General features: G+C 32.6%; 1 long non-coding RNA gene and 2 pseudogenes across 2 annotated transcripts; 2 read left to right on the top strand and 1 right to left on the bottom strand.

Moving 5' to 3' along the window:
* Positions 1-238: 238 nt before the first annotated feature.
* Positions 239-5479, top strand: LOC146913024 (farnesyl pyrophosphate synthase 1 pseudogene; annotated as a pseudogene). Its single transcript, XR_015016544.1, has 3 exons — positions 239-423; positions 4309-4395; positions 4501-5479. The product of XR_015016544.1 is annotated as a farnesyl pyrophosphate synthase 1 pseudogene (transcript).
* Positions 5480-8710: 3231 nt separating this feature from the next.
* On the top strand, positions 8711-17819 carry LOC146913022 (farnesyl pyrophosphate synthase 1-like; annotated as a pseudogene).
* On the bottom strand, positions 12499-13457 carry LOC146913023 (uncharacterized). The gene is made up of 2 exons (XR_015013245.1): positions 13175-13457; positions 12499-13033 (listed from the first exon to the last, which is right to left on the bottom strand). It is a non-coding gene; the product is annotated as an uncharacterized LOC146913023 (long non-coding RNA).
* Positions 17820-18213: the final 394 nt, after the last annotated feature.

Below are 18213 nucleotides of genomic sequence, written 5' to 3'. Positions count from 1 at the left end.
TACCTCAATCCTTGTACTAATCCTTTCAACTCTTGCTCCCACTAAACCGGCCTCCATTTTAGCTCTCAACCACACAAGGAGTTACTTAAATTCACTTATGAATCTCCCTATGGAAATCATCTGGAGCATCACTGAACATGACTTCTACACCTCACACTCAAACTGATGGACAAACTGAGGTCACAGATAGGACTTTGGGAAATATGATTCGGTGTGTTTGTGGTGACAAACCGAATTAATGGAACTTAGATTTGCCAACACTATGCATTCTGCTACCGGGAAAACACCTTTTACACTTGTTTACACTTCCGTTCCTAGGCACGTGGTTGATTTGATTAAGTTGCCTAAAGCTCCTGGAGTTAGTGTGGCTGCTGAAAATATGGCCGAAGACATTTTAGCTATGAAGGACTCTATTAAGGCCAAGTTAGTAGCTACTGGATGAAAAATAAAGCTGCAACAGACAAACAACGAAGGGTCAAAGTATTTAATGTGGGAGATGATGTGATGGTGTTCCTACAAAATGAAAGATTTCCAGTTGGTACCTACAACTAGCTACAACCCCGCAAGTTTGGGCTAGTCAAAGTAACTCGCAAGATCAATGATAATGCATACATGGTAGCATTTCCAGTCTCAATAAACATTTCCAACACTTTTAATGTGGCAGATATATATATATGAGTACCATGCATATGAGGTCTTTTATCAAGATGAGAACTCGGGATTGAGTTTTTCAGAGGTGGAGGAGACTGATGTAGGCAGAATGGCTGCGCGTATTAAATAGTGCAGATTTGGCATCCGTTGTCCGATTGACTGAAATTATACCTTTTTGGAAAGGGAATTTGCCCACAAGCATAACCAATGGCTTTGCCATGATGTAGGTGGTGAATTAGCCATTCAAAGTCATTTAACGCCCCAAACCGGATTCTTATTATTTTAACACAACTTTATTTTTTTTTCTGTTTTGTTTTCAGTTTGTTATTCCAGCCCATTAGGGTCTGTTATTTCCCTAGTATTTAAGCTAGACATTCGTAGCCTAGTATTTATAAACACTTGTATATATAATAATTACTTATACAATAAGAACTTAATTACATTGTTTATTCATACACGGCCATAAGGCATAAATTCAATTGGAATGCTTATAACTGTAATAAAATTTGCTATACTTTTTATTGTCTAACGAGCTTCTTTTTTCTTCATTCTGAACATGCTGTTAACGATTTTCTTACTATTTTCAACTGTGCTGTCAGGATCCACTCTAAGGTGGTAAAGATTGCCTATTTGATCATGCAGTTGCCATAGTACATTCCGATGATAGTGATGCTCCTGTAACGGATGCCATGGCACCACCAATGGGACAGTTGATATGTCGCTTCCAAGATTGTTGCTGGCTGGATTTTCATCCTTCCCTTCACATTTAGTACAGCATTTTGTGTATTTATTATTCATGAACTGAACTTTTAATACAAATATTAATTTATACATCATTTTATCCTTCCTTTCTAAGATTGTGTATTTTCAAACTCTTCATTGAATCACACTGTATTTCTTGGGGGGTATATGTTGAGGTTCTTTATAGTGTAGTTTATCAGAATGCAGGGTGTTACCTAGATGTTCATGTTACAATCATATATTTTATGCACTTTTATATGTTAAATTTAATTACTATTTTGGAAGCGAAGTAATTGGTTATGCTTTCTTTAGGTTTGAATGTCATGTATTCAATTATAGATTGCCTCCAAGAGTAACTATTTATGGTTACTCCATATCATAACCATTGATTCAATTTTAAACCAACAGTTCCAAATATACTTTAATTATGGCAAATGAATCCACTTTGAAAATCTTTTTCATCCCCAACACATTCTTGACTGCAATTGGAAAAATCTAGGGTTTAAACTATCATGAAAGTAAATTATTTCATCAATATCAGTTTTTTTTTTACAAATATTTCATTAATATCATATCTTAACCCTATCTAGGGTTTAAACTATCATTAAAATGGACCAAACATGATGATTGAAAAATTTATAGGGCCAAAAACATACTTAACCCTATTTTATATTATATCTTATACCAAAATGATTACACTCACAATAAAATGAGTGCACATAACTCGTAAATGTTTGATAGCAATGATAAGTTTCCTATTTACAATAATAAATTAAAATCTTCAACTCTAAATTAAAGATTTAATTAAGATATTATTTATCCTTCAAAAAAAAAACTTAAGATATTCTTTAACAATCTCGATATACATAAGATCGTTCAAATTTGAGTAAAACTAACGATCTCAGTAAGTATTAAAAGTTGTAGTATCTTGAAATGAACAAATATAGTAGTTTTGTTTTTGGTACAAAACAAATATAGTAGTTATTAAAGTCTTAATATTTTTTACCTTTTTGTGAATATCGCATAACCGTATACTTCTATTTATATTATATCCTAGAAAATAAAAATAATAAAAGTTGGCCATTTAATGACTACTTCTATTTATTCCAACGGACACAACTTTTCACATACATAAGATCATTCAAATTTGAGTAAAACTAACGATCTCAGTAAGTATTAAAAGTTGTAGTATCTTGAAATGAACAAATATAGTGGTTTTGTTTTTGGTACAAAACAAATATAGTAGTTATTAAAGTCTTAATATTTTTTACCTTTTTGTGAATATCGCATAACCGTATACTTCTATTTATATTATATCCTAGAAAATAAAAATAATAAAAGTTGGCCATTTAATGACTACTTCTATTTATTCCAACGGACACAACTTTTCACATACATAAGATCATTCAAATTTGAGTAAAACTAACGATCTCAGTAAGTATTAAAAGTTGTAGTATCTTGAAATGAACAAATATAGTGGTTTTGTTTTTGGTACAAAACAAATATAGTAGTTATTAAAGTCTTAATATTTTTTACCTTTTTGTGAATATCGCATAACCGTATACTTCTATATATAGTATATCCTAGAAAATAAAAATAATAAAAGTTGGCCATTTAATGACTACTTCTATTTATTCCAACGGACACAACTTTTCACATACATAAGATCGTTCAAATTTGAGTAAAACTAACGATCTCAGTAAGTATTAAAAGTTGTAGTATCTTGAAATGAACAAATATAGTAGTTTTGTTTTTGGTACAAAACAAATATAGTAGTTATTAAAGTCTTAGTATTTTTTACCTTTTTGTGAATATCACATAATCGTATACTTCTATTTATATTATATCCTAGAAAATAAAAATAATAAAAGTTGGCAATTTAATGACAACTTCTATTTATTCCAACGGACACAACTTTTCACTATAAAAAATATGACTGTTTCAGCTTTAAAAATTGATGCATTCCGACAATCGCCAAACCAAGGAGGATAGAGAAAGAAATCAAGCCAAATGTGGTGACTTTCAACTCCGTAATTGATGCATTCCGACAATCGCCAACTTCGGAATATGGAGTTCATGGTTCTTTGCAATCCATTGAATATCCGAGTAAACAATTGTCTTCTATGCTTATCGATGATGCTTTTCAGAATAAGAACAGGGATGACCGGATCTTGAAGATGTTCAAGCTCTTGCAGCTGAAAAAGCTGGTGACACAATGAAGGATAGGAGGGGACGACAAAAACATCACTACATATTGTATGAGCTGCACATTAAACCAAATATTGTAACATCTTCAAAATGAGCAAGCATTCAAAATGGATGAAAATGTTACAACATTTGGTTTAATGTGCAGCTCATACATTTTCTGGCAGAGCCACAATATGTAGCGTTGGTGTTGTCGCTCACCAGATTTATATAAAGAAGAAAATACAAGACCGCTCCAAATTTGAGGTAAAAAAAAAACAGTCAGTAATTTTTGAACTTGCAAGGGATCACATAAAGCAGTTATTAAACACACATTATTTTTTAATTTTTTTGAGAATTTACTTAATCATAGTATATCCTAGAAAATAAAAATAATAAAAGTTGACACCATTTCATGACAATTTCTATTTATTCCAACGGACACAACTTTTCAACTAAACAAATATGACCGTTTTATGTTTAATATTTAGCCTATAAAAGATATCCAAAACCAATCCAAATGCACACATTTGTGAACTCTCCAAAATCTCTTTCTCTTGCTTTTTGATTTGTTCCTGCTACATGCAAAAATCCAAGAGATGGAAAGCCTTGTGTGTTGAAATTTTGCCACAATTGCCTAGGTTTGGTTCACCCTTTTTTTATTACTTTTCGATTTGATTTTCAGTATTATTCTATTCTTACTGTGTTCTTGTAATTTTTTGTTGAATTTAGATATGGGGAAAAGATAGAAGAGGTATATAATTTGAATGACTGGGTGTGCCCAAGGTGCCGAGGCATTTGCAACTGCAGTGTTTGCAGGTGAGTTCTTGTTTGAGTATTTATTTTTTATTTTTTATTTCGGTGTTGTCGTTTTCCTTTTGTACCATTTTGTGTGTTGTTTCTGAAATTTGAGTGCCCTTGTAGGAAAAATAATGATCAAGAACCTACAGATCAATCTGGTCATACTGAGAAGCGAAAATCCCAAGGTGGAAATAATGGTTTCAAAACATATCCTAAAAAAACCAAAAAAGCGAGATGGGAAGAATTGCAGGAAGTATGCAATGACAGCAATGTTGAGTGGAAAAGAAATCCAAATGATAAATTCAAAACAAAAGTAGAGGGCTTCTTCAACCCATGCCAGCCACACTCACCGGCTGAGCAGCATCCAATTGTGCGTGGAGGAAAGCTGAACCGTGGACTGTCGGTTATTGGCAGCTACCAATTGTTAAAAGAAGGACAGGCATTAAATGATGACGAAATTTTCCAAGCAAGTCCTCTTGGTTGGTGTATTGAATGGCTTCAGGCATATTTTCTTGTTCTTCACGACATTATGGATAACTCCCATACACGTCGTTGTCAGCCATGTTGGTTTAGAGTACCCAAGGTTGGAATGATTGCTGCGAATGATGGAGTTCAACTAAGAAACCATATTCCGCTTATCCTTAGGAAACACTGGAATGATTGCTGCGAATGATGGGGTTCAACTAAGAAACCGTATTACGTTGAACTTCTTGATTTGTTCAATGAGGTTGACTTTCAAACTGCTGCAGGACAGATGATAGATTTGATCACCACACTGGAAGGAGAAAAAGACCTGTCCAAATACACCTTATCACTGCACCGGCGTATTGTTCAGTACAAGACTGCCTATTATTCATTTTACCTTCCAGATGCATGTGCATTAGTAATGGCTGGTGAAAATCTGGATAACCATGTTGATGTAAAGAAAATTCTTGTTGAGATGGGAACATATTTTCAAGTTCAGGATGATTATTTGGATTGCTTTGGTGATCCTAAAACAATTGGAAAGATAGGCACAAATATTGAAGACTTTAAGTGCTCTTGGTTAGTTGTGAAAGCATTGGAACTTTGCAATAGTCAAGACCCTCTAAGAACACCGTAAATTACCATATGGACATAGAACAATTTCAAAAAGTCGGAAATTATGCTGGAAGGAAGAACCTGTGATGTGCAGCAGCTGAAACATGATACTCAAGTTGTTTCTTTTGATGGAATTAGTCAGCTTTGTTTAATCAGTATTTGCACCATGGCATTATTTCATTTACATGTATTAATCAGTATTTTTTTATCTAATTTCATTTATTTTGTAATTGTATGGTATAATAATGCATAAGATGTAAACTTGTACTTTTTTACAATTGGGATGACCGGATCTTGAAGATGTTCGAGCAACTTGCTGCTGAAAAAGCTTGTGACACAAAGAAGGATAGTAGGGGACGACAACACCATCACTACATATCTTGGCTCTTCCAGAATATTGTAACTTCAATTAAATACTTTGATTTAATGTGAAGCTCATACATTGTCTGGAAGAGCCACAATATGTAGTGATGGTCTTTTGTTTGCAGACTGGCTGCGCATATTAAATAGTGCAGATTTGGCATCCGCTGTCCGATTGACAAAAATTATACCTTTTTGGAAAGGGAATTTGCCCACAAGCATAACCAATGGGTTTGCCATGATGTAGGAGGTGAATTTAGCCATTCAAAGTCATCTTAATGCCGCAAACAGGATTCTTATTATTTTAACACAACTTTATTTTTTCTGTTTTGTTTTCAGTTTGTTATTCCAGCCCATTAGGGTTTGTTATTTCCCTAGTATTTAAGCTAAACATTCGTAGCCTAGTATTTATAAACACTTGTATATATGATAATTAGTTATACAATAAGAACTTAATTACATTGTTTATCCATACAGATCCATAAAGCATAACTTCAATTGGAATGCTGATAACTGTTAAAAAATTTGCTATACTTTTCATTGTTTAACGAGCTTCTTTTTTCTTTATTCTGAACAAGCTGTTTAAAGATTTTCTTATTATTTTCAACTGTGCTGTCAGGATCCACTCTGAGGTGGTAAATATGACCTATTTGATCATACAGTTGCTATAGTACATTCCGATGATAGTGATGCTCTTGTAACGGATGCCCTGACACCACCAAGGGGACAGCTTGTTCCTGAGATTTTATTTAAGATAGCCGACAATATATGTCCCTTCTAAGATTGCTGCTGGCTGGATTTTCATCCTTCCCTTCACATTTAGTACAGCATTTTGTGTATTTATTATTCATGAACTTCTCTTCATACATCATTTTATCCTTCCCTTCTAAGATTGTGTATTTTCATACTCTTCATTGAATCGAACTGTGTTTCTTGGGGGGTATATGTTGAGGTTCCTTATAGTGTAGTTTATCAGAATGCAGGGTGTTACCTAGATGTTTATGTTACATTCATATATTCTATGCACTTTTGTATGTTAAATTTAATTACTATTTTGGAAGTGAAGTAATTGGTTATGCTTCTTAAGGTTTGAATGTCATGTATTCAATTATAGATTTTAAACCAAGAGTAAGTATTTGTGGTTACTCCATATCATAACCATTGATTCAATTTTAAACCAAGAGTTCAAAATATACTTTAATTATGGCAAACGAATCCACTTTGAAAATCTTTTTCATCCCCAACACATTCTTGATTGAGATTGGAAAAATCTAGGGATTTATTTCATCAATATCAGTTTTTTTACAAATATTTCATTAATATCTTTTGTGTAGTTATTTTTGAAAAATGTAATAAATTTGTTCTGCCAAGGTTCAACATACTAATAATACTCCATTTGTCCCAAATTATAAGAATTGTACCTTAAAAGAAACAACAACAATATAAAAAATTGTACCTAAAAAGCAACAACAAAAGAAATAAAAATTGATAGTAGCTATTTATCAAAGTCGAATCCGGCGATCCTTCAGATACTCAAATTCGTCCATAATTGTTGTTGAGCTAAACTGACTTGCAATGTCCTTTTTAATGTAAATAAAGTGTGTTTCCTTTCCTTTTCCCAATTTATTTACTAATAATTTAAGACTATTACATTTTCCACCCTATTTCAGCAGTTGCGAATTTCGCTTTTAAAAGCAAAGTTAAAAAATGATAAATCATGTGAAATAAAATAAAAAAATATAAATATACCACAAAAAATCTAAAAATCAAATATAACTAATGCAACTTTTTTCGGATTTTTCTGAGAATATGAAAAAAAATTAAAATTTGGGGGCAGAGTCTCGTAAGTTGTTGTAGATGGAAGTTTGGATTTTGAGGGGCGGAGTCCCGTTAGAAGTCCATTCTTGGGGAGTCTTGATCCTTGATTTTTTTCTTCTGATTTTCTGGAAATGTTTCGGAACAATCTGATCAAGTAGACCGAAAGTTGGATTTTCGACTGAGAACAACTAACAATAACCTAAAACAGAAGGCTGAGAGTCGGGAAAATTAATATGGTCCTTAAACTAGCTATCCATGTTACAAACTCATAATTTGTGTTGATACAATTCAGGTTATATAATTCAAACTGTTTTTCCCTTGAATCTAAAAATCATGGAACACGCCCTATTTTTTGAAGTGTTCGGATTATAAAATCTGAATTGGTGAAAAACTCCTTTTTCCTTCCCAAAACAAAGGGAAAACTTAATTCGGATTATAAAATCCGAAAATCATATAAGCACATTCGTAAAAAAAAATAGGTCGTACGAGAAATTATTAGATTGGAAAAAGTAATAGTCATAAATTAATAATATGACAATAATGGGATGGACAATAGGATTATATGATATATGTTTGGACCAATAGTAACAAATTAAAAATATGTTGTTGTTGTAGTCATATTTTCTTTGTTCAATAAAAAATAATACTATTTTTTTTGGGTGTTAATTCTTTAATTTTTGGGAGATGAGATCAAATAATCCAAAGTTCGACCGAAAATAACAAAAGTTGGACAAAAAATTATTCCACCTAAAATCAAAAATGGGGTAGCGAAATATATATTCCTAAGGGTAGATAAATATAAAAATATACCAACTCATTCAATAATTTTTTTTGGGGTAGTCATAGCTTCTCCTTTTATATACAAGCATTCACCACTGCATGCAGACAGGCGCGCATCCACACTCAAACAAACACACACACACACAAGAGAGAAAAAAAAAAAAAAGAAAGAACAAAAGTAATTACGTCTTAATAAAGGACACTCCTATATCATCCTCTGGAAGTCCTAAAGAGAGACAAGGTATCAGAGTTACGCACACAATGCCACCATAGCCTGCTTGATCAGAGTTCGTTAATGCACTACCATCAAGATTTAGGACCAAGGTATCATTGTAGCCATGATGCAAATTCAAAATAAAATTGTCACCTGATCCAATGGACTACACCCACATTAGAAAACAGCAACCACACAAGTGAGTGATACACCATACTTTTATCCAAAACTTTAAGATAATGAGTTTATGTGTCCTCTCATTTTGAATGTGCTCAACCTCCACTTTTCTAACCGATGCGTGACTTCTAACTCATTTTCAATAATTGGATGCATTTGAAAGTCGTTATGTGAAAATCAGTGGGATCAAGTTTCCGATCATTGTTCAAAATTAAACCAACCCGAATAAAATGCTAAAATAAATATTTATTTTTTATTAATATATTATATTGCATTAATATTTTTATAATAATTTTTGTAAGCAATACTTAATGGTTTAATAATCTATATATTTACTACTTCGTATGATTCAAATTTAATCAATCATATTGTAATATTAATTTCTAATATATTTTATACCATACATTTAATTTTAAGAAGAAATTATATTATATTTTCTACCAACCTTTTTATTTATCGACTTTGTGTAATATTAATAAAAAAAAATATATGGATTTTGGATATAAACAAAATTACCTTCTCTCTAAGCCAGATTGCGCATATATTATTTATGTGCTCAACCTCTCATTTATATAAAGTTGAAAATACAAGACCGCTGTAAATTATTTGAGTTAAAAAAAAAAAAACTCAGTAATTTTTAAACTTGCAAGGGAGCACATATAGTAGTTATTGTAACCAAAAAACATATAGTAGTTATTAAACACTCATTATTTTTTAATTTTTTTGAGGATTTACTTAATTATACTATATCCTAGAAAATAAAAATAATAAAAAGTGACACCATTTCATGACAATTTCTATTTATTCCAATGGACACAACTTTTCAACTAAAAAAAATATGACCGTTTTATGTTTAAAATTTATACTATAAGAGATATCCAAAACCAAACTAAATGCACACATTTATGAACTCTCCAAAATCTTTTTCTCTTGCGTTTTGAATTATTCCTGCTACATGCAAAAATCCAAGAGAAGGAAAGCCTTTTTTTTATTACTCTTTGATTTGATTTCCAGTATTATTCTATTCTTACTGTGTTCTTGTAATTTTGTGTTGAATTTAGATATGGGGAAAAGATAGAAGAGGTATATATTTTGAAGAATGGGTGTGCCCAAGGTGCCGAGGCATTTGCAACTGAAGCGTTTGCAAGTGAGTTCTTGTTTCAGTATTTTTTTTTATTTCAGTATTGTCGTTTTCCTTTTGTACCATTTTGTGTGTTGTTTCTGAAATTTGAGTGCCCTTGTAGGAAAAATAATGATCAAAAACCTACGTCGTGGTCAGCCATGTTGGTTTAGAGTTCCCAAGGTTGGAATGATTGCTGCGAATGATGAAGTTCTACCAAGAAACCATATTCCGCATATCCTTAGGAAACACTTTCAAGAGAAAGCCGTATTACGTTGAACTTCTTGATTTGTTCAATGAGGTTGAGTTTCAAACTGCTGCAGGACAGATGATAGATTTGATCACCACACTGGAAGGAGAAAAAGACCTGTCCAAATACACCTTATCACAGCACCGGCATATTGTTCAGTACAAGACTGCCTATATGCATTTTACCTTCCAGATGCATGTGCATTAGTAATGGCTGGTGAAAATCTGGATAACCATGTTGATGTAAAGAACATTCTTGTTGTGATGGGAACATATTTTCAAGTTCAGATGATTATTTGGATTGTTTTGGTGATCCTAAAACAATTGGAAAGATAGGCACAGATATTGAAGACTTTAAGTGCTCATGTGTTTCAGCTGCTGAACATCACAGGTCCTTCCTCCTAACATAATTTTCTAAAAAAATGGGTCATATACATTGGGATAAGAACACCATAAATTCCCATAATTTCCCATATTTTCACTAGCCATTAGTAATGCTCGTGCAACTGGAAGATAAAATGAATAATAGCTAGTCTTGTACTGAACAATACGCTGGTGCAGTGATAAGGTGTATTTTGGACCAGTCTTTTTCTCCTTCCAGTGTGGTGATCAAATCTATCATCTGTCCCGCAGCAGTTTGAAACTCAACCTCATTGAACAAATCAAGAAGTTCAACGTAATACGGCTTTCTCTTGAAAGTGTTTCCTAAGGATATGCGGAATATGGTTTCTTAGTAGAACTCCATCATTTGCAGCAATCATTCCAACCTTTGGTACTCTAAACAAACATGGCTGACCACGACGTGTATGTGAGTTATTCAATACACCAACCAAGAGCACTTGCTTGGAAAATTTCTTCATCACTTTTTCAGCAGCTGAGACATGATACTCAAGTTGTTTCTTTAGGTTGAATTGATAGTTGATGAAGAATCTAGTGGAACAGATCCACTGATATGTTGCAGGCTATCATTGATGTTGATGGGAGTGTTTCCAAGAGGAATGTTAGCTTATTTCCAACTGATTGTACTGGAACATCTAGTGGAATAAGGTCCTTAACAGATGGCTGCATCAAAAGTGCTCAAATTTTAAGTAATTCAAACAACTCTGATGTGGATCCTCTGGTTTCTATGCAGATGAATAATACTAGTATGATACAGGACAGTCCCTTAGTTGTGCCTATCACTAGTGTGGATGAAGAATTAAGTTTGGATAAGAGAGTCATAGGTGGAAAGTCTGGTAACGTTAGTAACCACTCAGCAGCCAGCCTTAAAAGTGTGAAGATATTGAAGCAACTTTGGGGTGATGTTGAGGATGATGATTCTGCCTCAGACACCAACACTGATATGGAGCATGCAGCTGAATACTTAGCCAAGCATACTGACATAGCATCTAACACCAAGTCTGGTAGGATGACTAAGAAGCAGAAGAGCACCAAGATTCACAATGGCAAAGGTTCTGATAGTGAGCACATCCAAACTCGTTCCAAAAAGGGTGTAATCAAAAGCTTAGTTTCTCTGGTTTAAAAGCAAAGCTTTAGCTAGATGATTGTAGCTCCTTTGCTTCTTAGCATATATGTTGTTTTAGTTGAGATTGGTCATAGTTGGCCTGCATATTTGTTGTAATAAGGTTCAGGCCTACTCCTGCTTTGCAATTTAATTTTTCTTGTCTTGATCAAAAAAAAAAAAAGGTTGAATTGATAGTGAATGGAGTTGTACTCATTTTTATTTCTCATTTTGAATTGTAAGTCTGAGGTCACACTTATTCCTCTTGTATAAAACTCTCTTATTAGGGTGTGAAGAATTTGATGATGAATCCTTCTCTGTTTCTCTAGCCTTTCTAAAAGGATCTTTTGCTATTATATTTTACTTCTGCTATTATTTTATGATATTTATAATTTGAACTCTCTACTTCAGTGGCGGAGCCAGCCAAAAAATTTTGGGGTGGCCGCATTCCGCCATCAGAGAAAAAATTGAAATTTTTTTTATGGAGAATTCTTACAAAAGAAACAATCATGTGATTATATGCAAATCTAATTAACCAAATCACAAATCAAATTCATTAACAAATGAATTACCTAATGACAAAAATTCACCAACTATGTTGATCTAAAAAAAGCAGCTAGGAAAGATGAAGTTGATTTAGAAGATGGTCTTCAAAAACAAGGTGGTGTTGAATTAACCAAAGAAGGAGTGAGATTATGAGCTCCGGAACAAAAACTCAAGTGATTAGTAATTACTGGACAAGTTTATAAGGATTAGTAATATCAATTAGGAACTTTAAACCTTTTAAAATATCAGTAAGAATTGCAAACTGGGAAAACAAAATCAAAGAAAAACAAAATCTGTAGCAATAATGGAAATTAGAAATTTATACATTGTAGCCAAAATTTAAAGTACATGAATGAGAATCTGAGGGAAAACAGTTTTGAGAAAGTAAAGCTGCAAAATAAGGAAATAATCTTAGCAAAACTACTACAAACATTTTTGACCTTTCATGGAGTACCCTCCCCAATCTGAACCACAAGGCAAAAAAATTCTCATTTATTGTCCATCATCAAATACATGGATGGATAAACCAAATATAAGTAAGTTTACAAGGTACCTTAACTTGCCCATGGTACCCTCCCTGTTTCACTTGACATATCATAGGCCCCAAATCAACATATCTTATACAGTTATGCTAATCATATCAAGGATTTCTTGTTTGATATTGTTTCATTCTATAACTTTTCAATTATCAAACTACAGTTACCATATAATGAACTATGTAAAGGGCTTGAACTTACTTGTATCTGTCCACAATGTCCACTGACCATATCAATGTCCGCAAGATCCATCATTCTCCTACTAGCTCATAAACCTGTTAATACAAAATAAAATAAAAACTCATTCTTGCCTTCACATAATCACAGTCAGATTTGTTGGTGTAAAAATATTTACTAATAATTGGCCACTACTTTAGGTAATCAGAATCGGTATCAGATGTAAAACAGGTTCAAACCTATGCAACCCAAAAGCCACTACTCATTCTTATGATGGAGTTTCAGGTGGTTATGATGAAGCCTGAGAGAAAATGAAGCAGCAACCAAAGAAGAAGGAAAGTTTGAAGTAGAAGAGGAAAATAAGGAACACGGCTCAAACTGAAGTAGAAGAGGAAAATACATGGATGGTTATGATTGGCCATGGCATGATAATAATATTGAGATTACCTTAGGGGTATTATAGTCTTTTCACGAAATAAATGGGTAGGCCATGGCCTACCCCAGTCCTCGTGTAGCTCCGCCTCTGCTCTACTTGCTACTTCTATAATTTACCTTGTGATCATATTACATCCTCGTGTATAAAGATGATTTTTGAATTAGTCTTCTATATTTTGGGCTAACAAATATAATGATTGTTTGAGCTAACAAATTACTCTTTGAAGATTGTTTGGACGATTAAAATATTTAAGTATAATGTCAACGCCATGGTGCAAAAGCTACTTTTTGTATTTTATAACAATTACATGTATTTTATCAGTATTTTTAATTATCTAATTTCATTTACTTTGCAATTGTCTGGTAAAATAAGCATAAGTTGTAAACTTGTACTTTTGTACAATTGGGATTAGATAGAAACAAAATTGGCGAATCCAATATTAATCTTCATAAAATTTGCTTTATGGCACTTAATATTTTCAACGAGCCTTGAATCTGCCACAAACAACTTCAAAACAAATGCAGGATATTTCCTTGTCTTGCATTTGATGTTGTAATGTTCTGCTTCTACATATTTTCATAATTTAGTTTTAAATACTAAATAACCGTTCCATAAAACCTACTTTAATATTTGGAGAACATCTATTTGATGTGTTAATCCGACTTCCATAAAAAATTGTAGGGCATCTTTTTTTTTAATCTTATTTAAGCTATTGTTCCATAAAAATATAGAATTAATTATCCTCAGCTTCTTTGCAATCAATCAACAACAGAATTAATTATGCTGTCATACCTTATCAGCTTAAATATGTATCATTGGAGTAAAAAATTACGGTTGTATGAATGAGACGCTCTTAAAACCTTAACCTTGAAGGCATGTTTCTTAATCTTTAGCCAAAAATATATCTTACTTATCGATCCCTTGGAGATGCATTTGGAAAGGTAATTGCAACTTACTGTTGCATCTAGTAATTAACCAATCCTTAGTTTTACTTTGCAATGGACCATTTTAAAATTATGATTAATTAGCAATTGAATGTTCTTTACTAGCATTAAATTAAATTCATGATGTTGTTGTTACAGCCAAAATAAATTTGTTTACACTTAATGGAGTAAAAACCATTCATAATTTCTCTTAGAGAATAAAGAAGAAGAGAGTGCAGTTACTTGAGCTGCAAGTAACTTCAGATACAATTTACTTGAGATGCAAGTAACTTCTTTATTGATAAGCTGTTAGTTTTGATTGATAAGCCTTTGTTCTTGTCACATTTTGTATAAATACTGGTTGTATTCACTTTTCACAATCAATGCGAATGAACCATTTTTCATTTGTTGAATTTCATAACAATTTCTTTATCAAGTTTTCTCACATTTGTTCCTATGAATATCAGGCTCTCAATATCCAGAATGGAGAAGCTGGAGCAATTTTATGATCATTGAATTCCAAATCAAACTTTTGACTCTGATAGTATCTAATTCAGGAATTGAGTGAGTTTATTCCACTTGGCTTTTTATTTATTTGTTGTTTCATTTTTGAAGGGAGAGATGGATTCATTTAGGATAACTTTGCTGCAGTAGGTCTCCATCGTTAACTGGTAGCAATGAAAGCAATTCATGGTCTAAAGTTATGGAGGAATTAATATCTAGTAGCTCAAATGTGGGATGAAATGGCAAAAGCTAGTAGCTCAAATGGGGCTAGCCATTCAATCTCGGAAACCAATCATGAACTTCTTTCGAAGATGAAAACTGAAGCAAAGAGCGCAATTAGTAAATGTATGCTCTGTTGTTTGTGTCATTTGATATGTTCCAGAAATCGGTTAACTTCATGCTTAAACTTTTTCAGCCCTATTCTCTCAATAATATTTTATGTAAATGCAGTTGGTTTAAATTCACTAATTTTTAATGAAAAATGTTATCGTTGCATGAGAACTTACATTTTCAACATTCAAACTAAACTTAATTTAGTAAACAAACATATGTTTTTAATTTTTTTGCAATTGTAATGGTTGATATTTTTAATTTTTTTTATATTGTAGGGAAACAATATTCGGATGCTGTCAGAGCTGAGCTTGAGTTCTTTGATTGTAATGGTCAAGCATTTTGGAATTTGAAGAGTTATAATGATGATTATGCTCTTCTAATGCAAGGTAATTCTGAAAACAAGTTAGCTTAATTTTCATGAGTTATACCATTTATGTTTGGTCTTTTGCTATGTTTGGTCTTTGAATATGTGAAATTTGTTAGAAACTTGTTGTGGGTGCTTAAATTTCATGGTTTAATTATGTTGAAATTTTAGCTTAAAATGTTCAAAATGATAATGTTGTTGTTATTTGATGTTGAACCCATGATGACTACGTGATAATTATTGTTGGGTATATGTTGTTGATGAGAATTCATGAATTTGAAATGATGTTGATGAAGTTTGAATAAGTTGTTGGTGTTTTGTTGAATTTTGAGAAAATGGGTCAAGAATAGTGAAGTTTGATTTTGATGAATGCAAGAAAATAGACGATGTTGTTGTGTTGAGTTAGGTTGAATAAAATTTCTGTTTTGAATTATTAGTTTTGGGTGTGGGTTTGTTTGGGAGAAAATTTGGGTTTTTTAAATTAAAGTCGTTTTAATCGTTTTTGGAAAATAAGTGATTATGAGAGAATTGGAGTAAGTTATTTTGAGATAGGAAAAACATGATTTTAAAGTAGAATATGATCGTTTAATTGATTGGAACGCGTAGGAGAAAATAGATCAACGGTTGGAATTTTACGCGCGAAATGGCGAAAATGCAAAAATCAGAAAATTTGTGATGTCAGTCGTGCACGACCGTGCGTGAGGGGTGCTAGGACCATGTGAACCATTCGCACTTGGTAAGCATGACTGTGCGTGATGGCCGCACGACCGTGCGTAGCTTGCAGGTTCCCGGAAACTCGATTTTTCGTGTTTTTGTGATCTTTTAAGTATCCCTATAAGTTCCAAACACCTAACCCTATCTAATTGATGTGTAATCGGACTTTTATGAGTAGTTTAACTTGGTCTTGATTTGAAAATGAATTGGTTTTGAAAAGTGATTAAAAATGAGACGAACTTAGAGTTTTTGAAAAAATTAAGGAATCTTGTGAAACCAAAATGCTATAACTGATCACCTTAGATGTTAGATAACATGTAGGGTTATTTTAATGATATATGTAAGAACTCGGAAATCTCATTTTTTTGTTGGAAATGAAAATAGGCAATTTTATGAAATATGCGAACTTTGTTTAAATGAATCTTTATGATCTTATAACTTGTAAGTGGTCTTGTAAACATGATAGTATGGTGACTTGAAAATGAATTCATGTGTGATTCGTGTATTAAATGTTTATTATCTTGATGTGGTGAAATATTCGTCTTTGTGCGATTTGGTGATAACATGAAACAACATGTTTCGTTTTTATGTTGATTTTTTGATGAATGTTTGGTGATAAATATGACATTATTTTGATGATGATGATTTATTAATTAATGACGATGAGTTCATACATGCAAGTGACAATGTTATTGATGAGGAACGCATGCATGAAAAGTGACGATGTTAATGATGATGAATTGTTGGGTGAACGTATGCATTGTTGAGTCATATGTTCATGCATTCGTAAGTTGTTGAGTATGATATTTATATCCAGTGACGATGATTAGAATACTTTTGTATTTAAAGACGATGTTTATGATACGGTTGTATCAAGTGACGAGATTGGTACCACATGCATATACAATCGTGTCTAGAGCATTGCATACATTTTATGATTGGTGAAATGTGTCATACTTGACTATGTGAATTGGTGTTTACGTGTATTGGTGAAATTTGGTGAATGTGTGCGAACATGTGAAGAGGTGAATTTGTATGTGTTGTTTTATTACACTTGAATGCTTAACTATTAATGTTGTGTGGAATTTATTGTGAATGGTTTAACTAATTGTTTATTAATCATTTTTTTGTTACAATTGTTTATTAATCATTTGAAAATAAATATGTTGCTTATTTCACTTGATTATATATTACTTGTGGAATATAATCTAACCCCCAGTGGTCGTTCGGTTAACCACCACGTCATTTCTTTGAATGGCGTAGGTGATTTGAAGGATTGAGGTGATTGCATTTCTTTGATGCTTGAGGATTAGCTAGGATGCTTCCTCGTTTCTTTTTATGCTTAGAATCTAGTTTGTAGGGCTCTGATGTAGGAGTGTCAGTCGTATGACCTTATCTTTCGACACCTTGTGATGACTTATGTTATGTATATGATCCGAAACATTGTATTTGGTGGCGTATTATGATACATATGTGACATGGCTATTTTGGAGATTTTATTATGTGATGATGAGATGTTATGATATTATTCCGCTGCGAGTTTGGAAAAAGAAATTATTTATGAATATTTTGGATTAATTGAAGATGTAGCATCTAAACTCTTTGAATAGTTGTATTATTTGCATGCTTTATCAAATTAAGGGTTTAGGGTGTTACAGAAGACACCCTAACCATCTCAACTTGGATGCAATGAAAGGGTGTGAGGATGAGAGAAGGGAGAGACAAGGAGAAAGGCGCACGAGTGTTCCGTTGAGGGAAGGTGCACTGGAAATTTTTAGAGCGCATCCTTGTGACTAATGGAATTTATGAACAACAATATAAAGAATTATACCTAAAAAGCAACAACAGAGAAAATAAAAATTGATAGTAGCTATTTATGAAAGTTGAACTCGACAACACTTCAAACACTCAAATTCATCCATAATAACCTTTGAGCTAAACTGACTTGCAATATCATTTTCAATGTAAATAAAGTGTGTTTCCTTTCCTTTGTCCAATTTAGTT

This window comes from Medicago sativa, chromosome 6 (genome assembly GCF_051527215.1).
Source record: "Medicago sativa cultivar Bolivia chromosome 6, Bolivia_mono, whole genome shotgun sequence".
NCBI classification, from domain to species: domain Eukaryota; kingdom Viridiplantae; phylum Streptophyta; class Magnoliopsida; order Fabales; family Fabaceae; genus Medicago; species Medicago sativa.
The sequence above is the reverse complement of the archived record's forward strand: the minus strand, read 5'-3'. Positions and strand labels throughout refer to the sequence as shown.